At 43.2% G+C, this 26,784-nt stretch overlaps 1 protein-coding gene across 2 annotated transcripts in view; it reads right to left on the reverse strand.

Annotated features, from left to right (window-relative positions):
• The window catches only part of ELMO1 (engulfment and cell motility 1), a 305,477-nt gene extending 302,820 nt beyond the window's left edge, over positions 1-2,657 (reverse strand). Inside the window, exons 1-2 of one of the 2 annotated variants that reach the window (XM_082295294.1) lie at positions 2,522-2,657; positions 1,346-1,414 (exon numbers count right to left, since the gene is read on the reverse strand). The gene's annotated coding sequence lies outside the window, so the exon portion shown is untranslated. Of the gene's footprint in view, positions 1-1,345; positions 1,415-1,963; positions 2,077-2,521 lie in introns of those variants that run through there. The other variant, XM_082295295.1, reaches the window with a different exon arrangement.
• Between the last annotated feature and the right edge of the window lie 24,127 nt (positions 2,658-26,784).

The raw sequence follows: 26,784 nt of genomic DNA on the forward strand, positions 1-26,784 counted from the left end.
CTGCGGAACTGCAGATACTTTTGGTGACCACGACTACAGAGAAAGCAGGTAAGAGTGTTTCCTCTCCCCTCAGCAAAATCTGTCTCAACTCTGCACCTACTAAGTTTTTCCTGGCATATGGAGAATATGAGGAAAAATAACAAAATGGTAAGTATAGAAACCAGTTCTCTCCCCCCTCCCCACCATCACCAAATTGTTCATTAGAACAAATCCACAGACAATGATACTCATAGCAAAGCTGCAAGCTACAGAGAAGGCAGGTGTATTGTAATGTACACCGAGTTTCAAAGAGATTACAAAGAGAGAGAAAAGAAAGTCAACTACCCCTATGCAACCTTTCCAGTATGAATAAATTGTAATTCAGGTTTGCCTCTAGACGAGTCAATTCACACTCTCAGATCCACAGACTGCACTGACAGTATCCTTTACTAATACCCATTTCACATCATGTTCCTGTTTTAACCATATTAATCTTTATTTTCTCTGACTGGTGAGTTTTAAAAGCTGCTGCAGTACTTTTAACAGCTTTATGACGTGTGTTAATGGATATTTTGCTAGCAGTACACAAGAGGGACTTTTACCAGCAAGCTGTCACTGCTGCTGTTCCTCCTCCTTATCTAGTTACCGGTCATCAGATTAGATCCCAACCACCTACTTATACAGCTAAAAAAAGAAAAAAAGAAAGAAAAGAAAGGGGGGGGGGGGGTGCAATCAGGGAAAGAAAACCTTCATAGACTGCAAACTTGCAGCTCAAACTGGAAGAACTTTATGTAAATTTCAATGTATTTTCTTTCCTCTGTAATATTCTGCCTAAGCCACTCAATCAAGCAGGAATGACACAGAAAGAATGGGACTAATGCGAACAATGAATGATCCATAAATGTCTACGAGGTTATATAACTGAAGATGAGATGGCATGCATGTGTGCATGCATTTGGGGGAAAGGAGAAGAACCAGACAAGGGGAAAGAGGAGGAAACGACATCCCCAGTCACAGATACAGAACTCAGCACAGTTCTTACTCAGTTTCCCCCTCTTCTCAAAAGACAAATATTTTAACCAAGGGCAATCAGGCAGCTGAGGGACAAAAGCAAAAGAAAACCCATTTGCTTATAAATACACTTCAAAACATCCCTTGCTGAAATTACACCATAACTGCAGCATCATGAAACACAGCTCATAGACAACCATGTTTGTACTAAAGCAATTAACACACGGTACATTTCCTCCACCGTTATTATCATTGGCACTCTCACTGTGTTTGTTACACATTTTGAGCCTTGGCAGGTTAAAGGATATTCTTATAAAGTTAACAACAGAACGTTGCTGATTTGAAATGTACTCACTTATTTTTCAGGAACTCCTGTATTTACTTTACACCATTCTCAGGGGACAGCTGAACAGTTGTATTAGTTCTGCAAGCAAAAGATATTCAAAATAAACTTTGCAAAGGCTTTGAGCCAAAAAACTTTACAAATGTAACTTTTTAGACCCACTACCCACTTGCTTTACAAGGCTGCACGCTGTGGCTTTGCATAATCGCCACCCACATTTCAGAACAATCATTTCATCTGAATTTCATCAGCGGTTTGATCACTTGTGTGAGCATAAACTTAGGAAAAGGAGCACACGCAACCCCCCACCAACCCCCTAGAAAGCTCTCGGATGCCGGGTCGAGGGGGAGGCATGCCCTCAGAGGCGGCGGCTGGGTACCAGCGCCGAGCTCGGAGCTGGCTGCCTGCGGGGATGCACTTGCTTCAAAGTTGAGGCTTCTCCTCCCGAGCAGCGCCCGCGGCGGTGCGGACACTTGCTGCGGCCGCAGTCTCCGCCCGGGCCTGACCCCGCGCATTAACCCACGCGGGTCCGGCCGCGGCCGCTGCCCCGCACGCCGCCCCCCGGCCCCCCGCCACCGCACAGCGACGCGCCGGTCCCGCCGGGTCGGGCGAGGCCCCGCCACCACTCACCCCCGGCGCCCGGAGGTGCGCGGCTCCCGTCCGCCGCCCCTCGCCAGCGGCCTCCGGCCACCAGGAGCAGCCGGTGGCGGGCAGGGTTGCTCAGGGCACGGGAGGGGGCTGAGGCGGGGAAGGAGCGGGAGGAGGCGGTGGCGGAGGAGGCGGAGGCGCCGGCGAAGTCGCGGCGGGGAGAAGCGGGCGGCTGTGGCAGCGGCGGCCGGGGGCCGGCGGAGAGGGCAGGGCGGCGGGAGGAGCCGCTGTGCGAGGCGGGTCGGGCCGGGCCGCCCCCCCGCCGGCAGCCGCCGTCCGAGGCCCCGCCGCACTGACAAGCACAACGCTGCGCTTCCTCTTTCTCGCAGCGACAGCGGCCGCCCCCCGCCCCGCACCTCCCGCCGCGGGGATCGGCTGCGGCGCTCGCCCGGGCAGGTGCGGGGCTCGCCGCCCGCCTGCCCCGTCCCGGTCCTCCTCCCCGGCTGCCCCCCGTGCCTCCCCGCGGTCGCCCGCACCGCCCGGCCAGCGCCGCTGCCTGCCCCGCTGCCGCGTCCCCGCGCCGGACCGAGACTCTCCTACCTCCCGGCGTGGGCAGCACTCCCCGCCCCAGCGCACAGCGGGGCCGCCCGGCCGCCCCCGCCGCGGGAGCCGCGCTCCGCTCCGCGCCGCCGCCTCAGTGCGGTGCGGTGCGCTGGGCTGCCCCCGGCGCTATCCCATCCCGGGCTCGCACAGGCACCCGCCGCTCTCACTTCCTCTTCCTTCCTCCTGCTGGCCGGGCCGTGATGTGCAGCCCCGGGCCGGCGGCGGCCGAAGGGTCCCGCGGCTCGGCAGCACCTGCGGGCGGGGGGCGACACCCGCTCCCGCCTCCGCCTGCTCCCGCTCCGCTTCCCCCGCGCGGGGGTGCGGCTGGCGTCCCTCCTCCTGCAGCTCCTAATGAGGGATGTGGGGCTACCTCCTTGCCTTTTGAAAAGCTATTTATGTTTTGATGCCGCTTCTCTTCCCAGAGAGCCGCAGCCGCTGAGCAGCCCTGCAGCGGGCACGCTGCGGCGCACGTCTGTTCGCCCCCGAAGCCAGCGAGCTGCCGGGGGAGCCCAGCCGAGCCGGGACGCTCCGGGCTGGGGCCTCGCCAGGAGGGGGCGGCCGCAGCCCCGCTCCTCACCCCTGCCCGGCTCCTCCGCTGGGTACCGGCTGCTGCCCAGGCCCTGGCGCTTCAGCATCCCCGCGGCCCGATAGCGCCGGGGAGAGAGCAGTACCCAACTCGTGGCTTTTGCCTGCTGGAAAAGTCAAATATCAGAGCTCTGATTTTGTTTTCCGTCTCCCTGAAAGAAAAGTAATCAATAAGCGCTTTTTAAATTAATGTGACCCTGCAAGCCATCAAATTATATCTTCTAATACCAGATAGTGAGGGTGGTGTTTGTTTTCTTTATCTTTCTTTTTTTTTTTTTTTTCCGAAGTCCTGTACATTTCACTTTGATAAGAACTGATAGCCATGAAGCCTGGCTGTGATACAGCAACTTTTATTGTGTGGTGTAACAAAATTTACTTATTGTGAACTATCCCATCATACATGAAGACCAAAACCTGCAGAATTACTGATTCTAATCTTACATATAATTATGTACAAGAGGATCTTTATGCAGGGTAATAATTTCCAGTGATTTCCCATAAAACCACCCTCCTGCAACACCCAGGCCCTCAAACCACAATAATGCTGTTATGCATCAGCTGACATTTAAAAGGCTCATTGCTCTGAAAGTCCCACAGCTGCTTACTAGGATTTTGTACCCAGCAGAATTGCTGGGGGCTTTTAGAAGAGGAAGGGGACTTCGTTCCCTCCTTAGACTGTAATGCACCATGACAGCAATACACCAGATCTAAGCAAACAGTTTGTGTGAGATCTGAGCAAATATGCCGGTGTGAAGCAATAAATGTCATTACTCACCTGAGTCACAGATGGCTGTATTCATAGGACTAGAGCAGAGATTCCACTAAATGACAGGGGCTAAGAGTACACCCCAAAACCATGGAAGCTCCTTTTCATGCATGTAGAAACTGCCTGCCTGGTCACCACTTCTCTGGCACCTTTCAGGCAGGTGTGTGGCACGGGTGACAGCAACAAAAACTGGGGGAGCAGGGGCAGGAAACATCACCATTCTGCATCCTGAAACTTCTCCATGGCAGGAATTTCCTTCAATCAAGGACCATTTTTCTAAAGCCATTGAGTTTTAGGACCTCCTTGAATGCTGAAATTCATGGAGAAGCTGGACTTTGCATACTGAAATGGATATGCTGGTTCCTGTGTTAAATATACATTTTGAAGCACATTTTCATGTTGCTTCATTAAGGTAGAACTCCAACACTGAAAATGTGAGGTCCATATGTAATATATTTCTTATTAAATACACTGAAAACACTTATCATGCCATCTCAAGAGTTTCTTACAGATACACAAAGTTTATTGAAAGATGGATAATATCCAGAGCAAGTAAATGGCAATTCAGTTTGCATTTGAACAGTCTCCATCATCCTGAGACTTTTCCCCTGCATTTTTTACATGCTTTTTGGTGCTTCACTTAGAAACCAGAGTGTTTACAACTTAGAAAAGGGCTTAGTAAATATAAGATGTGCAAAAAAGTGTTGTTTACTTCATTTTCCAATATTAGCTCAGGCCAGTTTCCTAGTATGGTCACAAGGGAGGTAAACACACAGATATATAGTGTTAGGAAAGATGTTTGGAAAAATATTAAGAATGAACAATATTTAAAATGCAAAGTTTCATTCTCCATGTTTTAATTTTCTCTCAGGCTCAGCAATGAAAATCATTAAAATTGATTTCAGCTGTATATTACCATAATAGTTGGATTTTGAACAGTGCAGGAGAATGTTTATTTACCAGTGCTATTGTAACACAATTTAGAAGAAAGCTAGTGAAAAAATTCTACTAGTTTCTGGGAAAATAAAATTCAAGACAAAATTCTACTGCACAGTTCAAGAGAACAAGCTAGAAGACTGGAGAGGGCACTCCAGTGAAACCCTCTGTTTATCTCTATCCCTATGTAATATCCATAGTATGGCAGCCATTGCACCAAGATTGAGATTACTTTTGCTTTCTAAAAGTCCAGGGAACCTCTGCTTGGGATAGATATGTACAGAAGTGCTTGGCTGTTATGGTAGTTTCCTGATTTATTTAGTAGTAGTCCTTTTTTTGATGTCTGCTATGAAAGTGCACCTCATCACTACAGCTGATGCATTTACAACCAAAATCAGGGTGGATCATAAGGCATGGGCATAAGATGTTTACTAGATAATTCTAGAAAGCCAGAAGAGGGAGTGCAGGAACAGAAAACACCAAGAATGAAACCTTTTAATTTGTGGGACCATTTCAGATGCAACCTTAAAGATAGATAAATGGATGGATGGATGGATGGATGGATGGATGGATGGATGGATGGATGGATAGACAGACAGATAGATAGATAGATAGATAGATAGATAGATAGATAGATAGATAGATAGATTAAAGAATTTCCAGGAAGAACTACTGCATGGCTCAGCTGACAACAATGACATTTCAGGATCGTCCAGTAGGTCCTAATCACCTGTTGAAACCTGGCCTGTTGAAATCTCCCCTTGACTGACCCCAAAACTATAATCAAAACCATTAATCACTTCTGACAATGAACACCTTAGATCCTGAGATAAAAGAGTTCCTGACAATTTCTGAAGAAGTTTTGTTGTAGTTCTTCTGGCCAAAACTTTCCTGATGCAAAAATTATCCAAGATTGCCTTTGTTACACCCAATAGGAAAGATGGTTGGATTTTCATGTGCTTATAGGCTTTATGAATAGCAGTATTTTAACGGTGTATAAGTATTTACCTACAGAAGCTTATTCATAACCATTAAAACATATCACAATGCTGTCTGTGACACAGAAACAAGATAAAGGATCATTATTACGTTTTTACTTTTTAGAATCCACAGATAAATTTCCCTTTATTTTAACAATGCTCACTGTCCATTGTGTTTGAATGAGAATATTTTGTCTATGCATATGTTCATTTCTATGAGGGGTGAATTCAGCTCTGGGAACAGAATGTGAAAACAACGCTTATTGGGCCATTCCTTCTACTGGTGACAGTGCTGTGGTGAACCTTCCTCCCTGGTAAATTATTCTGCAACAGATTAGAGTGAACATGGAAAAAACTGAGTATCTGAACTGTGCATGTATACACTATTAGATCTTTTTTAATAGGTCATGAAGATCTGGCCTAAATTCATAAAAAATGGCATAAATAAAAATGGACTGTATCAGAAGCTTCAAGCTCATTTTTCTAAAATGCAGTATGCTTGCAGATGTCCATGCTTGAGTCCCTAAATTATAGTTGCCAGTTTGCTTTTAGTATGTATTAATTTTATATTCATGTCTACATATATATGTGCATTTGGTGCAGGACAATTACAAAAGGTCAGGATGATAAAAGGGTTATTATGAATCAATTTTAGTGTACCTATTCAGACTGTAAATCTGCTTCTGTATATTCATTTGTATATAGCATATGTGGAGAAAGTGATGACCTTTGCAGAACAGCCAGCTTAATGAAGAAAGAAATAAATGTCATGTAAGAATGGTTTTAATTAACCTATAAAGTCTTATCCTAAAAAGTAGCTTTGGTCTGTTTGTGGACTTATTTCCATCTCATCTGGTTATATATGTACAATAAAATAATTGTTAGAAGTTAAGACTGTGTAATTATAATACTTATGATCATCAGACTAGTTATGAAATCCAAGCATGGCCAAGCAAGAAAATGAAGACGTCAAGAATGGCCATTAACCTAATGTACTTCTATGAAGAAGGACATGCCTCTGCAAACTGTTTTTACTGCCACTTACTGCTCTTCCATATTTTAGTTTGCCTTTAAGAACCTCTTCAGGAGTTAGAATCATAGATTCGTAGAATTGTTTTGGTTGGAAAGGACTTTAAAAATATCTAGTTCCAATCCCTTGCCATGGGCAGGGACACCTCCCACCAGAACAGGTTGCTCAGGCTTCATCCAGCCTGGCCTCGAACAGGGCTCCAGGGATGGGACATCCATAGCTTCTGTGGGCAACCTGTTCCAGTGCCTCACCACCTTAAAAGCAAAGAAATTCCTCCTCATATCAAATCTAAACCTACTCTTTTTCAGTTTGAAGCCTCTTGTCCTGCCACTGCATGCCCTTATATAAAGTCCTTCTCCATCATTTTTTATAAGCCCCCTTTAAGTAGTGAAGAGCCATAATTATGTCACCATGAAGTCTTCTCTTTTCCAGGCTGAACAAATCCAGTTCTCTCAGCCTTTCTTTGTATGAGAGATGCTCCCTCCATCTGACTATCTTAGTGGCCTCCTCTGGACTCTCTCCAACAGGTCCATGTCCTTCCTGTGCTGGGATCCCAGAGCTGGATGCAGCACTGCAGGTGGGGTCTCACCAGAGCAGAGCAGAGGGGCAGAATCCCTTCCCTTGCCCTGCTGGCCACGCTGCTTTGGACACAGCCCAGGACACGTTTGGCTCTCTGGGCTGTGAGTGCCCATTGCTGGCTCATGTCCAGCCTCTCATCCACCAGCACCCCCGAGTCCTTCTCCCCAGGGCTGGTCTTGATCTATTCATCCCCAGCCTGTGTTGATACCAAGGGTCTCCCCCACCCAGGTGCAGCACCTTACACTTGATCTTGTTAAATCTTGTGAGATTCTCATGGGCCCACTTGGTGACCTTTTCCAGGTCCCTCTGGATGGCATCCTGCCCTTCAGATGTGTCAAAATTTACGTATCGTAATAAGCCTAGGTGAATACTAGGGTGAAGAGACATAGAAAAAAAACTTTGCAGGACAACATATTCAGTATGTAGTACCTGAACAGCAAGAATACAGAAGTACTTGCTCTTAACACTCATGTTCATGAGCAGTAAGGTCTAGAAGTGATTTAATCACAGTGTGCTTCTATGTGAAGAAGAAAAACTTGGAAAGAGCTATAAAAGTTTAAGAAAAACAGAAAAACAATTCCATGTTGAAGTTCAGCAAGTTCTGAACTTCAGGGGGGCTTGTCTTCTGCTGCTGTGAAAACAATTAACCATTGGAGCTGCCCAGTGGTTATCATAAGTTGGTCCTAAACAGAAAAGTTTAAAACAAGACAGGCATTTTTTCTGAAACCTTGGTGCAAGCTAAATCTTATTTTTATAACTTCAAAGAAGAAAATTGAATAGAAGGAATAGCCCAGTAAGTGTGGGCTTCACCCTTCATTCCCAGGGCCTAATTCATCCATCACAGATGTGAGGAGAAATAGCTCTTACAGTAGAAACAACTTTGGATCACCCTCAAATGATGAAGAAAAGTGCTTGATGCTTGGCCTAGGGAATGGGATGCTGATGGTCAGTCATCTTAGGGAACAGACCATGACATCCAGTTGTGCACCTTGACAAAAGAAAGCAACCAACACCGGGCAGGCTCCCAGCCCTGGGCAGCTGCTGGCTTTGTGGTTCCTGGCAGGCCTGGCCCCCTTGCTCTGTGTATCGAAAGTCCTTGGAGCAGACACTGGAGGAATTCTGATCACCTTTCCAAGACTTAACAGAGTTGTTTGCTGCATGCCATGTTTTCTTCTCTACCACACACTGACTTCCCTAATATCTGTAACATTTTATGATAAAGCCTCCTATGTGTTTCAACCACATTTAAGTATCAATATTTTTTCTACTCATTTTAGTCTTCCTTTTAGTCCCTCATCTTGAAAGGATAGAGCTGGGCAGCCAGGGAATTGGGACTCCTGAGTTTTGACTCAACTGTAAGCCCTTAATCCACAGAATCATGGGTGAACTCTGAGCTTTAAGAATTAATTTCCTCTGCTGTCCCTTTCTTTTTTCTCCTTTTGTTCTGTTGTTGTGGTTTTATTTGTCTTCTTATTTGTTTATTTTTTAACTTTGTCAGTTTAAGCTCTAAGTTCTCCAAGACCGATTTTTTTTCTCTGTGTATTTGTAGATAACCAATATATTTCACCTCCAATTTCATTTGGGTTCTCCTGATACAACTGCAGCAAAGTTATTATTAACTAAGCTAGCCTTGTGAAGACATTCACTGCATTTTTATTTAGACTTCTACTTCTTTACCCCTCTGCTATCCTTGTAGATAATAGCATTACTGGCCAGTACACAAACTACAGAAAACTTAAACAAGAAAAGCTCCAAAACTTAGGGACTGCTCACTCTTTCAACAGGCTGGAAACCTTCTTTAACATTCACCCATTTTCTAGTCACCTTGTCTTCTATACAGATTAATATTTGATAAAAGCGGCCTATTTTTATCAATTTAGCAGCTGTGTTGTATGTGCAGTTGAGGTTTGAAGAGTGCTAAGCCATGCCACGTACTACTACAGATCTTTAATACTAAAGAAAAGTTCATAGAATCATAAATTCATAGAACAGTTTGGGTTATAAGAGACCTCAAAGATCATCTGGCCTTGGGTGCCCTAGGCAGGGACACCCTCCACCAGACCAGGTAGCTCAAAGCCCCATCCAACCTGCCTGGAGCACTTCCAGGGATGGGGCATCCACAGCTTCTCTAGAAACCTGTTCCAGTACCTCACCACTCCCACCGTACAGCATTTCTTCCTAATATCTAAGCTAAATCTACCAAACCCCTTTGTTCTATCACTACATGCCCTTATAAAATGTTCCATTCTTTCTGTGGAGCAGCTGTGCTCAATAGGCAATAAGGACTTCAACAAGCAAGAAAGATAAGCACTACCCAAACTCATGATAAATGCCATCCTTTCCCCAAAACACAGAGTTTAACATGTAGGGAAAACAAGCGGGTACAGACAAAGTCACAGAAGTAGTGCAACGTCCGTCTCCAGCAATGACACAGCATGAATCACTCCCTATCAAGCTCAGGTTCTTCTGTCCCAGGTCACAGCATGACAAACAGGGCTGCACTAGCAAACCCTCCCTAGGACTTACTCACAAGTCTTTTGACAGATTTTTCACTTTCTTGCTGGAAATAACAGACTGTTCTGTCTATCATCCATTCTAATTCTTTCATAATATTAATCGATCAACAGCAGCTGCTGGCAGCAGAGTAGCAATAAATGGAGAGTACAAGCTCACTGCTCGAAGGTGTGTTGGATGCTCACTTCCCTAATGAGGTGATTAACTCCAACTGCTTCACTGAATGAACCCACATAAACAAGTGGCACTCCATCAGCTGCAGAAGCGGCACAAATGCACTTGTGAATGTATTTCAACATTCGCACTTGGCCTTTCTCCCTTCTGCATTTATTATTCCATTATTATGGTAAGTCACTTTGCCTATAAAATATTTTGCCCTGCTGTCACATTTTATTTTGCATATTTCTTGAGGAGTGTAATGCTCATGGCTGAAAATGCCTGCCCGTGCCAAAAAAATTCATGAGGCTTCAGAGCTGGTTAAAAAGAACTTTTTAAAGCATCCTGACCTTTGAGCACGCATTCCTTAGATAGCACAGTATCCTACATAATGTCCATTTAGAATAAACATATACAAAAACTGGGTGGCAATTTTCCAAACAACCAACTTCTATGCATGCAATTCTTCAGAGAAGTGGAAAAGTTCTAAGTCTTATGTACTATTCACATCATTGTTGGACTATACTGATTAAGAGGAAATCTTAAAAGCTCAGGCAAAGGTCTTGTAGGTAAAACTGATGAAGGTGATTCACCATTCTTACACCCCTGTGTTTTAATGTGGTTCTCCTAAGTACTTATATCTTTAATGCCTCCTGTTGTTTTTTCACTTCTGCTTTTTTTGTCAAGGCCTTGAAGTTAGACCCTTCATATATATTTTTCATTGCTAATACATTGTGGTCACTGCATTTCATCTCTTCCACTTAACATTTTTCTGTACCTCTCAACATTTTTCCATGTTCCTTTCCCCACTGTATCTCCTGATCTAAGCAAGGCCATCCTTTGGCAAGGCTTTGGGGCAGGTTTCCTCTCCAGATGATAGTGATTAGGGTGAGACGAGGACAAGGGTCAGGTAAGGGTTTGATCAGTCAGACTGGTACAGACAATGAAGCAGCAGCCTTGGTCAACAGCCTGGCATTTAAAAATAAACTGTGAATGGGTATTTACAATTACTTATGACCTGCTGTAGCTATGTGGCAAATTTTCTTTGCTGTGGAGCTTGTAATCTCTGGCAAAGAGGGCAAGGCAAATGGCTGGAGGCTGCAGTCCCTCATATGCCCTAGCCTGAACCACCAGAGTTTGAACCCAAGGTTTTCATCTGGAGAGTTACCATCACCCTGTGAATGCCACGAGTTCAGTTTCCAAGCCTGAAGTCAGACAGGAGAATGATCTATTTACTGAAGTGTGGTTTTAAGGCAACAACAACTCTTAATGAATTCCTATCAAATTTGATGGATACTTTAAGTTAAAACACTATTTTTTTATAAAGTGAAATTTTTTAATTTGGCACTTCTAAATGATAGAATAGGGCAAAGCTCATGATCCTTCAAGACATAAGCTATCTAAAGTTCTTATTCTTTAAAACAATGCAGAAAATTAAATATTTTATTCAGTACAAAATACAATGTGTTACCAGAAGGTAATTTTGGTACCAAAAAAAAGTTTAAAATAATTATTTATATAAATATATTTATATAAATAAATATGCTTAAATTTTATTAAAAATAAAGTATTTTTCAAATCAACACAAAAACACCCAGAGCATGGGAAATATTTTCCAGTTCAATTAACAAATAACAGACTCTTTACTGTGAAGGTCTAATTCACACCCTTCTTAATGGCTTTACAGTAAAAGGGCTGAGCATCTGCAGCCCTTACTGAAATTGGACATTTAGTATTTATAAGCCAATAGAATCATCTGGTTGTGCAGCGCTTGTGAAAAAAAAAAAAAAAAGTAAAGCCCTTAATTTGTCACAAGAGCATAAGTGGTGATAGAAGTGCTCAACTTTACACCCCCTGCTTGAAAGCATTGATTAGTACAAAAGGATCGCAATTCTCCAGCCTTGCAGGGAGCCTGAATTCCTGCCCCAGGATACAAGATGCCCCTGCTGTCTTCTCAATCTAAATTTGGGGGGGGGGAAAAATGGGTCCTCTCAGGTCCCAAGGACTAATTAGTCAATGCTTGTAAAGCTCTCTGAAGGTGAAAAGTGTATCTGTGCTTTACCACGACAGATGGCTATGCTTTAATTTTAAAGGTTTTCCTTAAAAAAGCCATATTGTGGAAGCACTGACTCTCTTCACTGTCCACTAGTGCAGATGATTCATTATGAACTGGTGTACAGATGGGGGAACAGGATGGCCAAAACCTCTGTTCTGGCCGTGAGCATTCAGAGAGAAGTACCTTAAATATTGATTGACTTTATGAACCAGAGTTCCCTACTGTCTTGCGGTAGTGTAAAATACCATAAAATGCTGCCAATTCTGCTTGTCTCTTCTCCTTCCCATCTGTGATAGTTTTACAGACTATCTTCCCAAAAATAAATGAAGTGCAAGACCTCTGGAGAACGGAATGGTCTGTGTGTCACTGAAAGTAGTGTACTACACCATGTTCCCACCTGTCCTCATGCCCTGTTGCAATTAGCATCTTGCACAGATCCTTGAACATATGTTTGCTTTGTCATCCTGTGGAATATTCCACTACACTACACTACAGCAAGCTGTCAAAGTCTTTGCTGAAAGAAATAATGACTAATGATTTATGCTAAAATCAGCACTGCAATCCTCTGCTGCAAAAATTGCTGTGGTGTAAAACCAGCAAGAAGAGAGCTCACAAGGTTGTGCTGATTGTTTCCTAAGAAATACAGAATTGGTAAGCCATAGTCCCATGCTTATATACAGCTTGTGTTTTATGGATGAATCCAGAGGCAGAGAATGCAAAAATGCAGGCAGGATTTTGCAGACTGACCTTGCTTACCATTTCAAGCAAGCCTGCCAACTAGAACTGCTCAGAATAACTTTCCAAGGGACAATATTGTAGAGTCCAGATTATTCCTACGGATATCAGTACAGTACACTCATTGATAAAGAGTAACATAAACCTGTCGCTGTTGTACCGAGAAATGGCAAGGATCACAACAGAGGTCCAAGGAGAAATGGAATTATTTTGGTCCGCAAGAGAGCATGATACAATTGGTCCCTTGATCAACCACCCTCTAGAATGATAGGTGGAGGTTCCACAACGCCCATTCAAAATATTTTCTCCAGTGTACCAAAAACAATAGTTGGAAAACAAGTTTGCAGGTGTGAGACAAAGCCTTGGTTTATAAAAGTCTCAAACCATTTCTCAGCTAGCTTGCATGAGAAAGAAAAACTTCACAGGATGCTGCAGCAGCTGGAAAATTCCTCTGCTCCTAGCTTTTCAGTATCCACATAAAACCTCTAAAGGAAATTATGATTTTTAAAATTTTTTTTAAAGATCATAAATAACTTATCATTCTCCCACAAACATACTTTCAATGGTGCTGTTTCCTGCGAAATTTTCCTCCTCCCATATTTTTTAGTTGTCAAAATTCTAGAAAGCTTGATCATGCTACACATGATTTGGGTTTTGGTTTGGTTTGCTTTCCTTCTTCAGTTTTTGTCTTAATATCCAGGCATGTTGGGTACATCCATTTTGAGAACAGCTCCCAGTCATTGTTATATTGTTGAGTCAGACACACTTCCTTGCATTTGGAGGGTGGCAGCTGACCTGATGTGTGAACTTGACTCCTCTTTTAATTTCTTTTCCATGGGAAAATGGGGCCTACAGGCCTGGTGAGGAGTTCAGCAGAGAAAGGGTAAGGAGCTTTCTGCAAGAATGATGAAGTCAGTGACTCTGCCATGTTGGGCCACCTAGCTGGAAAGACATTAAGTCTCAGTGCTGCTGTGGAGACTCCCTGCTTTGTTTTGCCAGGAGGCTGGACTTCTCCAATCTCTATGTTTCTTTCTGACAAATGTTCACCTGGCCTCCTCTGCAGCATGTAGGAACTGCCATGCCTCAAAAGGAGCTTCTCAGATGGCAGTTCTTACACTTCAGTATCACTAGAGGCATGGGGTGCTCAAGCCTTAGCCTGAAATGCTTCACCAGGCTTAGAATTTTGATGTGGCTGAAGTTTTCCCTGTACCTAGCTGCTTCCCTATTGCTCCAAGTGAGGAACTAGGCAAATATTTGTTTGGAAAAAGTACTGACGATCAAAAGAAAACTAATTTGCTTTGCTGCGATGTTAACTGGAATCGAGCTATCACATAAGGTCTCTGTCCTATTTGTCCTGATGCTGGTTTTATCATCTATACCATACTGTTAGCTCTGACTTCATGTTGTGCCCAGTACCATTTGTCAAATATTTTAGTCATTGCAGTTTTGGGTTTTTTCATTAGAAAGATATACTAAAGTAAAACCAGTTATCTTTGATGCAGACTTGCCAATTTACAGAGGATGTGACTAAACTGCATTTCCTTTAGTAGAACAGAAATCAAACAACAACAAAAGACAAGTTGATGGACTACATGACTTTGTTCATCTATACTTAGTCCAAAAGTTTTCTTTGTATGTTTTGCTCTGTTCTCCAACTATGTTGCTTGGGCTTTTCTATCACTACCTCTTTGATGTGTCCTGCTATTCATACATTTAACTGTCTTCCAGTGAATACCTCAATGCCACTCTCTCCTCTTCCGTTGTTTATCCCTGGAAGTCTCCTCAGATGGAAGAGATGAATGGAGTGAAGTCAGCCTGTTTAATGTTGGTCTTTTGAACAGTATTTGGTGCTCACTAATTATTTGTTAACTGTCCTGTTGCGGGTTCTTGGTATTTTTAAGATCTGTTTCATCATGGAGATTATTTGAACACCTCTTTCTGCTTCTCTGCTCTTTTTTTTTTTTAATATTTCTTCTGCTGTCGGTTTCTGTCTTGGCACTGCCTGAGAAGAAGAACAATTTCCAAAGAAACATTGCAGTCTCTTAATTCATTAAATTAAACCCACTTTGGGAGTCCCCTGAAAGAGCTGAACCTCATTCTTGTGCAGTAGATTGGCCCACTGTCTTGGTAGGATTATTCTTAATTGTGTCAGCAGCAGTTTTCCCTTTTGCTCATGTACACATCTCTAAATATTATTCCTCTTACTATGCTGTTCTTTGTGTTTATTTGAATCATTTATCCTGTTGCTTTAACAGCCATTAGGTCATCTTCTTCTCTTCCTCGGGAACCGCATTTGTTCAAGACTTTGTGTTTTAGAATCATGTAGTGAGGGGGCTTATTCTATCTCAGAAAGGCATCAGCTCTGTCGCCCCCTTCCATCCCATTTTTTGTCACTTATCTCATCATCAAAGAGTTGTTTTGACAAGAGCCAGGCAGTTTCATTTTTTTGGGGTTTTTTCTCCCAGGCTCTTCCTTCCCATGACTTGCCACCATCCCACTACATAAACTCATGGATTCTGACACTGACAGTCATCAATAAAACAGCAAGATATGGGCATCGCAACACAAAATCCATCAGAGTCCTTTTTACACAGCAGATAAAACGCATCTTTGTGTTCATCCTACACATTGGTAGGAGCTTTGTGCTCAGTGATGATGAGTTCTCCAAGCTGCCATTTGAGTATAGCAGAGCAAATTCTTTCTTATATGAGATCTGCTGGCAGTTGCTTGTTTATTTGGTGTTCTGGACAGTTCTTCCACAGGAGATAAAACCAGTTATCCCAGTCAGGGGTGCTTTCTGGCACCAGGTGCTTTATGAAAGATCATTGCTTGTTTGCTCTCCTGGCCATCTTGTGCACTCACAGGATGGCAGTTTCTACATGAAGAAGATAATGGCTTTCAGAGGGCTTTTTTGCACCATCAAGCACTGCAAACATTGCTTCCTGGCAGTTAGGGAACACACATGCAGCACAGGTACCACCTCCTCCCACTGCCTCACCTTGACATCTTGCCCAGGGCAGATCTGGGGGAATCAGCTGCTCTAACCAAAACACAAGAGCAGCTTACTCTGGAGTGTATGTGTCATACACACAGACAGCTTCATCCCCTCATTCCCTGTCATTCTCAACTGGGAATAAACAAAAATTTATGGTTTGGTTTCCAGAAAACCCAAACAGCCCCCTCACTGGCATAAACCCTGCATACAGTTTAGAATAAGGCCCTAGACACATGAGCAGGAGAAACCAGAAAAACATTTGTATAACAGAAGAAGAGACTTTATATCATAACCCTTTACTCTGGAGTACGTCTTTTAAGCTTAGACCAAAGAAAGACCATGTCTATGCTTCACAGCACCAGCAGACAATTCTAAAGACCATCCCTCCATTCAGTGCCTTCAAAATTGTCCTTTTTTCCCTTTTTAAGCTGTTGCTATAGCCTATTACAAACTGTAGTTCTGAAACAAGTAAGTTGCTGAAGCGCTTTAAAAGTGTTTTTCCAGGGAATGGCTCTCTGGCTCTTCTTGCTTTCTATAATCACAATATCAAAACAAGGACCTCACTAGATCTGCTAAAAATACAGGCAGCTAAAGAAAGGTGGGAAGAATGTGTTCACGCTGGTTTGTATCACACAGTTTGATGTAGTTTTTGCTGCAGAATGAGACCAGCTGTGCTGTAATTAACAGAGTCTGGTACAGAGAAGGTGGTCATTTGTTCTTAGAAATCATTGGGGTTTTGGGTTGGTAGTTTGTTTTATTTCCCTAGAGATGGACTAAGCAAACACTTGCTAGACATTTGTTCTTTTGTAACGTACCACTATTAGCATGTGTTGTTACAGGTTTTCCACTCATTGCAAGGTAGACCTTCATAAATAAATAGAGGGACCCTGAAGGCTCTCTGTGAAATATGAAGGTGTTGAAAGGTCTATTTTCACCCCCTCAAAATAGTTTACAAATAATCCAAGTACTTTTTTTTTTTTTTTTTTTTTTTTTTTTTTTTTTTGACAGGTGGTGAGACCGAAAATAAAAATAACTACTGCTTGTTAGGATCACTGTAAGGAAGGGGCTTCTGAACAATTTTTGAGGGTGCAGACAACCTATTGTGGAAGGAATACTAAAAACAGATTACTGAATGGATCTGGTGAGGATGAGGAAATTAATTAATTGCTGTAATTAGTTGCATCCCAAGATGAGAAGGCCAGATGCTGGAGTGGTGTGGCAGCCACCTATTAAAATCTGGAGGCCTCGACTGGTTTTCTCCAGCTGGGGGTCTGGTCCTTGGCTGCCTGCTGCAATCATGGATGTGAAACAGACCTGTTTGATGTGGGATGTCGTACACGCTTACAGGAAAAACAGAACGCCAGTAGAGTTACATAGGATCAGAGAAACTTCTTTATTCCCAGCCAACACTGAACAATGTCTGGGGTCTTTTCTGAGGATCAAAGAAATGACAAAACATGCTTTAGACCTAAACCATACAATATGTAATCAAAAGCATCACATTTTTGCAGCAGTTCATTTCTGGAATTTCTGAAAGCAGTATATTTTTCCAAACCCAGTATCCTCACAGCACGTAATTATATTAGCTCTACAGAGGCCCAGTTTCTCTCTACAGTTTGCTTGCAGGAACCTTTTAGAATGTTTTCCCTAGGTGATGAGCAGTTCAGACTAGTTTCTTTTGAGGTGTTACATTTAGTCATCTCTTTGTGTGAGATAGAAAGGAGACCTTAAATGAAATACCCTAGAGAAGAATTCTGGAAAAGGCAGGAAAAAAAGAATAATCAGGATCTGAAAACAGGGGACATAAAGGCCAGTAGTGGCTATATGGTTTTAGCAAGGTTACTGGGGACAAAAGAACCTAAGCAAGCTTCATTTATTCTTCAAAGCAAACCACAGAAAAAAAATTGTTAGGCATAATGTGATTCATAGACAAGGATTCATGTTGTGTGTCTGCTTACTTGGGGACATGAAGTAGCTTCAGAATCTTTTCACCTTGCATTTGAGGCAGCTGCTCCCTCACTCCTGTTGCATTTGGTATAAATCTGGGGTGATCTCATAATTGACTCAATCTCCTAATCACACTTGTCACAGATGGGTGCTGCTGAAAACAGTGAGTAATTAATTTACAGATGATCAGGAATAGTGGAAAAACATTACTCATTCAATTAAAACTACTGGTTCTGCTGGCTCTAAAATCAAAACCACATATTAAGCAATAGGAAGGGATTTCTGCCCTGTTCTTTACCCCATTTATTTCCTTAGGTCAAAGCATAAGCTACAAGTGGGATCTATGCTCAGATTTTCTGCTAGCTGAAGGGGGCAAGAATCACTCAGAAAGGCAAAATTTAAGGAAAATACAATCTTTCCCTGAGGGTTCATTGTTTCCCCTGGAGAAGGAGCTGTGATGCCATTAAAATATGGATGAAGGAACCCAGCCTTCAACCAACCCAGGAGAAATCTTGTCATTGACTTCGGCAGGGCCAGGATTTCCATCTTAATGACAATGCCTTTTCATTTAATCACCCCAACAACAATTCAGTAATGTACTTTAGAGGCCTGCATCTTTAAAAGTTGCTTGCAATTTAACATTTGACTGGAGATACCTCAAATCACCAATCATGTATCCTGAGACTGGAGCAGCCCTTTTTACAACAGACTGGTTTGGGGGCTGCAGCTCGGACAAAACTCAATGTAGGTGTCTTTTGTGCCTAAAAAACAAGGACAAGATAGAACACAATAGGCTGGATTTGGTGCCGATTTGCTCTCACATAAATCCAGAGTTTTTTCACTGGGAGAGAAGGGTATTTTTCTGGGTGTCTCTTCTTCACACAGGAGCAGATTTTGGTCTGGTGTCACTACACATCTCATATGAGCTGTGACAAATTTATGAGTACTGGAATTTTTTCCTTTGTTAATGCTTGGATAAGTGCACAGTGCTGGATTGCACAACACAAAGCCCTCTTGAGAATTTTCCTGCTTTGTTCCAGCAAAACACAATGTCCCTGGGCGACTCCTGTTTTCATACCATCTTTCACTGTAGAACAAACATGATAATAAACCTGTTGGAATAATAAGTTCCTGGCTGCTGACCAGGAGTTTTTTACTCAACATGAGTTAGGAGTTTGCTCTGGGAACCAACCCAGAGGGCTATCTACTTTTCCATTCTTCTCCTTTTAACTTATTTTACTTTAAAATTTTAAATCTTGTTTTCTTTAAAGGTATAAACACAGACATATGCACTACCAAAGCACAAACTGGCATTACTCATCCATCATCTTAGGGAGGGGAACAGAAAGAAATGCACCTTCCTAACATCTATTTTCAGGTCTGTTTTGGGGAAGTTGTCTCAAATTCTCTACTGCTTATTTGATCCTGAAGGATTAGTATGATACCTCTTCTCTAAATAAAAATGCATGGAGAAATAGCAGGTTTTGTATCATACAGAGATGATAAGCCAGGGGAGACTAATCCACAGTTCTGCCTTAAAGATCATCTGTATCTTTTGGTCCGCAGTACATATAAAGGTGTCCTTTATACGTAAGCACTAACAGTCCACAAAGAACAATGAATATTTGCCTGTGTCCCAACTAAAGGAGTGCTCTCATAAATTTCTATATCAGCTGCTTGTCCAAGTCTCATATTATGCCAGTTATGAGCTCCAGGATGGTTTGTGAGGATCTGAGAAACTCGAGCTCTGGAAAAATACAGCTGCCTGGGAAACAAATAAAATGCAGCAGTCTATTTTGTCGCTGTTTACTTTCTTCCCAAGGAGAATCAACTGCAAAACAGCAACACATCAATGCAGTTTCCTCCAGCCGTGCTGGTTTACCAAATGTGTACTGTTTGCCAATTTGTGGTCACATTACGGTAATTAGCATAGCTGGAGCACCAGAGAGATACTTTCGGTTTTGATATTTCACAAAATGAGATGCTATAACAGATGATACCATTCCCTTATCCTGCATCTTCCCCTTAGCACCCTCTAGTACAGATACTTTAGTAGAAAATGGCAAAACTACATAATGCTTTGGGGAAGGAGCAGTGCTTTACCACAGCAAGTAACCACCTTGTTATACCTGCTACTGATCTGGTACCTCCAAAAACCCAGCTCTTGGTCACCTTAGGTTGGTAATAATTTTCTACAGTCCTGGAGTTTATCATCCCTGGAGCACTACTCACTTAGCTCAGCAGTGTACTGTGGCAGTCACTGGGGTATGGAGCATACTTAGAGAGAATTATCCAGCTGAAGTAGAAAGGGCAAGAAATACAGAGTGGCATGTACCAGTGCTAGCGTGAAATTCGGCAGCTTTCCTTCTGTTTATTTGAGAACTTGGTGTTCCTTCTGCAGGGCAGCTGAAATAGTAATGACTATTCAATACCGAGATAATCTTTGACGAATAACCAAACTGTTAATCTGTATCCCTGTGTGTTAATACAGAAATGACAAAATATGTGCAGACTGTGGTGTTGTCTAGAACAGTTTATTTCCACAGGACTCAAAGGAAGGAGGGAAAGGAGAGTAAGAGTGAGAATATAATTGGGGGAAAATGCTCATTGCATCCTAAAGAGGCCACAGCTCAGTTCACAGAGAGGGAAAGTGCACATATATTTAAGCTATTCTAAAAGTACCTGTTAGAAAAAACCCCACAGCTGTAAGATTTTATTGCTTAATTTGAGAGAAATAACACCTTAGATCAAAAAAAAGCACTACATTTTCCCAAAATTTCAAGCTGTACTTCACATATATTCCTACATAGAATAATTATGTTTTAAATACCATTTTAAGTCATTCACTGTCTTGGCTAAGGATCTACTGAGCTCTCAGAGAAATGAATGCAAATGCTGTATCCCATCGATTTCTTGTGAGAATGCATCAGGCTCTGAATACTGATCCTTTCAGTGGGAAACAGCAATAACTTATGATAACGTAATTAGTTGTTTGCAATGGCACAGTGTCTTTCCCTCACACATCTCCAAATGCTGGCCAGTCACTTCAGACCTCATCACTGCCCTTATCCAGAGGAACCCTTATCACAATGAACAACTTCACCAAAATTAATGCTGAAGGCACAAAGGAGAAAGGCAGAGTTAGTGGTTGGCTTTAAGTGTAACAGAAAACTAGTGTGAGTGGGGGAATGTTTATTGTACGAGTTTCAGGGCTGGGAAACAAGGTCCCAGTGTAATTACAGAACTTGCCCAAGGCCACACAGTAAAGCAGTGGCAGACAGTACATGGTAGCTCCCACAGCTCGAGCCTGACACTCGTGCTTCATTTTGCTAACAAATACTTTTAGAAACACAAACAGTGATAGCCACATACCAAGGCACACTTGAATTGTGACATATTCAGACTGTATGAATGTAAAGATGTTCTTCTATAAGCTCCAATCCAGGACAGTACCAAAGGACATATATTCCCCACAAGGTGCTGCTTTTGATTTCCTTCTGCTACAGGTACTCCTTGAAGAGACATCTTTATTATACAAGTTGTCTATAACAGAACAACCCTTTCCCAACAAGCAGCTTTTCTGAGTCATTCCTGCTGTGATTTTAACTGCAATCAGACTTGTTTTAGCATATTTAGCCATGAGGTGTTAAACATAATGGAAATAGAGTTATTTTTAATGCAGTGTAAGCCAAGATGGAGTGAAGCTTGGTAGGAAAAAACTCAACACTTTGGAAGGAGCACTACTTCCAGGCTCTTTTCCCTTCCCAAGTACAGAAATAGGATTTCAGAAGTTTCCTAAGGAAAAGGCCTGTGGAACTGCCCTTCAGACTTATCCGAGTGGCAGTGCCCCAGTGTGACTACACAGTGCTATACTGTCCCCACTGACTGGCCCCTCCAGCAGCCACTGCTGCTTTGCACTTGGTGGGCAGACTGTGAGCAAGGAAAAGGGCCCAGTCTGCACCTTTGGAACCTCTTAGCCAAATATGAGGCTTCCAAACCATTTTTCAGACCTTGTGCTTACCCCAAAAGTAAATATCCAAATTGTCAAATGAAGATATTGCAAGACAAATGCATTCTTCCAATAATAAACCCATCAAGATAAAATCATGCAGTGATAGAAATCATGTAGACGTTTGTGCCACCGCAGGAGCATGAGAAAGTACAGGTTGTCAGTATACTGGACAATGAAGCCTCCTACCTTACAGCCTGAAGTCAGCCAGAAAAGCAGAATTCCCTCTTGTTTTTCAGTAGATGCTGCCACGTGAATTACACGCAGAAAGCTGTGAAATCACAGACCAATAACTTAGGGAAAGGGCCAAAAACATGCTCCACAACAGGATACTGTAAAGGTCAAATCCCCATTATGGGCCCCACAACATCACAATTAGTTCTTCAGGGAGATTTCAAATAATAATCTCTGCAGAAAAGCATGATAAGATGCTTACCCAGCAAGCCATCCCACATTCATGCAATTTTTCTCCCAGCTTTTCATGGGTCTGAAGTTCAGGGTTAGAAATCACCATGGAGAGTTTTCTTGCAACTTGAAACAAGGATGTCTCAAAGTCTATTTTTCAGGTACTGTGTTTAGCCACTGAGCATTTCTGTCCCATCTTTCTGTGTTTGGATGATCAGACCTGCAGAAGTCTTGAAGAAGTGCTTGGACTTTCACCTCTCTAAACATTCTCTTCTTGCTCGGGCACATTAACTGTTAAGTATATTTTAAAAATGAGAATAAGTGAGGTTAATCTTGGAGGATGGGGCTTGTGTTCTTCCAAGGCATGCATGTGTGTGGGTGGGTGCAGGTATGCCTAGTAATCATAGGATCATAGACTGGTTTGGATTGGAAGGGACCTCAGAGATCATCTATTTCCAACAGCCGCACCATGGGAAGGGGCTTTTCCAGTAGACCAGGTCGCTCAAAGCCTCATCCAGCTTGGTCATGAACATTGTCAGGGATGAGTCAACTGAAACTTGTCTGGGCAACTTGTTCCAGTGTGTCAGCACCATCACCATAAGGAATTTCTTCCTAACATCCAATCTAAACCTACTATCGGTTTAAAGTCATCCCCTCCTTGTTCTCCACTACACGTCCCTGTAAAAAATCCCTTTCCAGCTCTATGGTAGGCTCCATTCAGGTACTGGAAGGCTGCTCTAAGCTCCCCCCAGTTTTCTCTTCTCCAGGCTTAACACCAACTTATTCAGCCATTCAATGCACAGATGAAGCCCAAAGAATAAAATCTGGCTGCTAAAGAGATGAAAAATGCTAACTGCATTCTGGTAGTTGAGAGAAGTGTGAGGTCAATGTCACAGAAAGGAAAAAAAACAGGAACAGTCTAGTTGATTCAGGCAGATCATTCATTCCCAAACAGTGTATGAATAATTGTGTGGTCCACCGAGCTGAATCTTTTGGAGAGTTTCCTAGGAAAACTTTGATGCTATCGGTACATGCTGGACTGTGGCAGCTGTCCATGGAGAAACAGAGTTTGGGAAAAAGTGTGAGACCTTGTCAACAATCCTTTGTTTTAGTGAGTGGGAAGTAAGAAAAACGCCTGTTTCCTTTCCTGTCAGATGGCCCTGCACGAGACAAGTCATTGTGCTCTCAGGGTTGGCCTGAGCAGCACTACACTGTTGTCACCCATGGGGCAGGGGCAAATATAGCAGCCCACTCCCCTCTGCAAACCCCAGGACCACAGCACACCTAGCTTTTGCAAAAAAAAAAAAAAAAAAAAAAAAAAAAAAAAAAAAAAAAAAAAAAATCCCAGTTAAAATCAGAGATATACTGTATACAATGATCCTGGCAGGGGGTTGCCAGTACCTCATGGAAGTGCAAGCCACCTTAACAAGTTAATTTCCCAGGAGGAAAATGCTGGGACAATTCAATCTAGGATAACATCACCAGTACAGTTTTTACCTGAACGCAGAGAGCAGGGAACTGGCTTTCACAGAACCCCTGTGCTTGCCTGCCAGAAGGAGAAGGTGCCAAGCGTGAGGTGGAAGAGGAAGCAGATGTGGGAGAGGAGACCAAACATGTAAGTCAGCTGAACCACAGCCAGATAAATCCCCAGGCGCCCCACCGCAGGCAACTTCCCTTGGAGAGCAAAGCTGGAGTGTTCTGCTAGAAAATAAAGCCTGATAAAGAGGCTGTTTATTCTGGTTCACTTCCTATAAGTGACTTGGTGACCTCTGGAGTGCGTGTGTTTGCAGTTTGAGTGGCAGGCTGTCGGCACAAGAGCTCGCCCTACTAATACCTACAGAGCACACAGCCCTCAGGAAAGGGGAACTTAGCCCATGCTTTCATCTTACTACAAATGGTTGAGACAGGCTGCTCTGTTGGACTGTGCTCCTCAGAAGCTGTCCTGAAAGGATATCCTTCACTCCCGTGGGCTCAGTCTGGCAGGCAGCAGTCCCTGAAGAGAACTGCTTTGCTTACTCAACACTGTACTGCAGCTGAAAGGGAGACTGGAACTCCAGGTGTCAAACAAGACCCAAATGCAACTGGCAAAATCTGTCTGAAAACAACCCATGATTTAGCATGGCTTTTTAGTGAGGGGAAAGTCATCAGTAGGATTTGCTCTTCTCCTGAAAAATTATTATCTTTAATAAAACACTGGTAGCAAGTAGAAGACCATCTTCTGCCGAGCTTGTAATCTTCTCCAGAGCAGAACAGTCCTTGAAGAACAGGACATGCTACTCCAGGAACTCTCTGCCTCTTGGAATCACCATGAGACAAATCTGCCTTTCCTCATGGCTAAAACACCATAGCAAATCCTTCTCTTTTGATCCTGAATCAGGACAGACCTTATAATTTTCCTGCTAGTAGGGGAATGGGCCTAGGATCACATTTCAGCTGTTAGTAACCCTAACTACTATTTATCTACTATCTGCCTGTGGTTCCAGGGTTAACAGCACGCCACTTGTACATTCATGCTTTGGAAAAAAAATCACACATATCCATGTTCACTATTATTTTAAATTATTGTTTATCTAAAAACAGGCAACCCATTGTTAGCAAACAGAAGTGGTGAAGAGAAGCGAGTAATTCTTACAACCCAGCTGCATTCTGAATTCCTTTTCTTTAAAAGGTCAGAATAGCCTGAGGAGAAACAGAGTCTGTATGATGTCCTGAAGTGTTCCCTGGAGAAAAGTGAGCCGTCCTTCCTGCCTAGTGTATGAGGAGGATGCACAAAGTAGGTCAAGTAGGCTCTTGTCCAAGACACTCAGATCTTCTGCCCAGTAAAGGCACCACAGATGGGAAGGCTGAAAAGAAAGGTGTAGCAAAAATACTGTTCTGCAGATGTCTCTAGTTTTTCACAGGCTGTGGAGGCCACATGAAACCATCAGAAAAGTCGTTTACTTCTCAACCCTCTGAGATGCTCTCTGGTGGTGGATATCCATGCCACATAATGAGAGAGACAGACTTCAGAGACCCAGTGAGTGTACCAAGGCTGTGCTGGGGGGTGTGGGAGCCTTAGCAGAACACAGCTTTTCTCCTTGGGAGAAGGCAAGAGTCTTAATGCCTGAACTTTAAAGGAGATGTAAAGCTGCTCTTTGGACTGCTCCTGACACAGAGGACCCAGTGGAGGAAGCTGAGCAATGGGGGGACCACACCAAAGGAATAAGATGGCTAGAAAGAGATGTCTCAGAAACTCCTATGGCTGCTCCAGGTTCTCAGATGTTGGGATATAGGCAGAGGATACAGAGCTTCAGCTCTTTCTCTGCACCAGGAAATGTGGGCAGGCTGGAAGTAAATCCTGCCAAGTGTTTGGTGATATGACCTGCATTTTTCATGCTGTAGTGGATCTCACGTCTCATTTCACCTGGTGTACATAACCACAGCAATGGAGACCATTCTCAGGTGACCAAGTGTCTGATCCCAAAGGGTTCTGGGAGTGGGCCAGCACTTTCAGGTCAGGTCGTTTTCTCCAAATATTTTATCGATACCCACACAAACATCCTCAGCAGCCCAACACTGGGGTTTTGGCTGCATTTCAGTGATTCCCAGTACAAATCTCTGAGCAATATTTTTAGAATTACTTTTCTCTCCTGACTTCCTCATTAAAATCACGTCAGAAAAGTTGTATATTTCTCTTAAAGCCATAACAATAAATTACCAATATTTCTCATCTCATATGTAATACCCTGCCTGCTTTCCATTCTTTCCACAGCTTATGCTGAGCTGCCTGCCTCCTATTTGCGTTTGTGCAAGATTGCAATTTTTTTTGCAGTAAACGAAGCAGTAATAAATTCCAGAAGCCTTTGCTGTCTGTCCCCACTGCTCAGCTTCCTCTAGCTCTCAATTACATTATTCTGTCTTGGACGGACACAGGAACTGCCATCACTGGCTCAGACCCATTCAACAGTGGGCTATATCTTACCTCCAACACTTGATTATCCTGCATTTGTAGGAAGCATCCCTAGAAGAAATACGTTTACTTTTCTTGATGTTACTCTTATGGACTTGGACATTGCAAAAAATCTCATCTTTAGGTGTCATTCCTCTAAATATCCCCAGAAAGCCATTGCAGCTGAAAAGTCTTAAAATGATGGGAGTCCCACCTTTGCTTTCAGTCCCTTCTGCTTCTTGTTCTCTGTCCCTGAGTGTTGTTGTGCTAAGTTTGTTGTAGTGCTAGGTTTAGTTTAACAAGCTGCAGCTTTCCCTGGGAGCTCAGCGGGGCTTCTTAGGACAGGGCAGCCATTCTGCTCTCCCATAGTCCTTTTCAGATGGCTCCACCGTTTTACTCTGGCCAACTATCAGCTCTACAACGCAGTGATGGCAAAGGAGGTGAGAAGGGTCCCTCTACGAGGGCTTTAGAGGATCTTTAATCTTACATCTTGCCCCAGTGACCCCCACAGGCAGAGAGACGTGGTGATCCAGGTGCAGGACGGTTTTGTCAGATTGCAGGGGGGGATACATGGGTGGAGTTGGGGTACAGGAGCCAATAGGGAGAGCCCAAGGGAGTGGCCAGGGCTAGGGGCAGGGG

Source organism: Coloeus monedula (assembly GCF_965178545.1).
Source record: "Coloeus monedula genome assembly, chromosome: 1".
Taxonomy (NCBI): domain Eukaryota; kingdom Metazoa; phylum Chordata; class Aves; order Passeriformes; family Corvidae; genus Coloeus; species Coloeus monedula.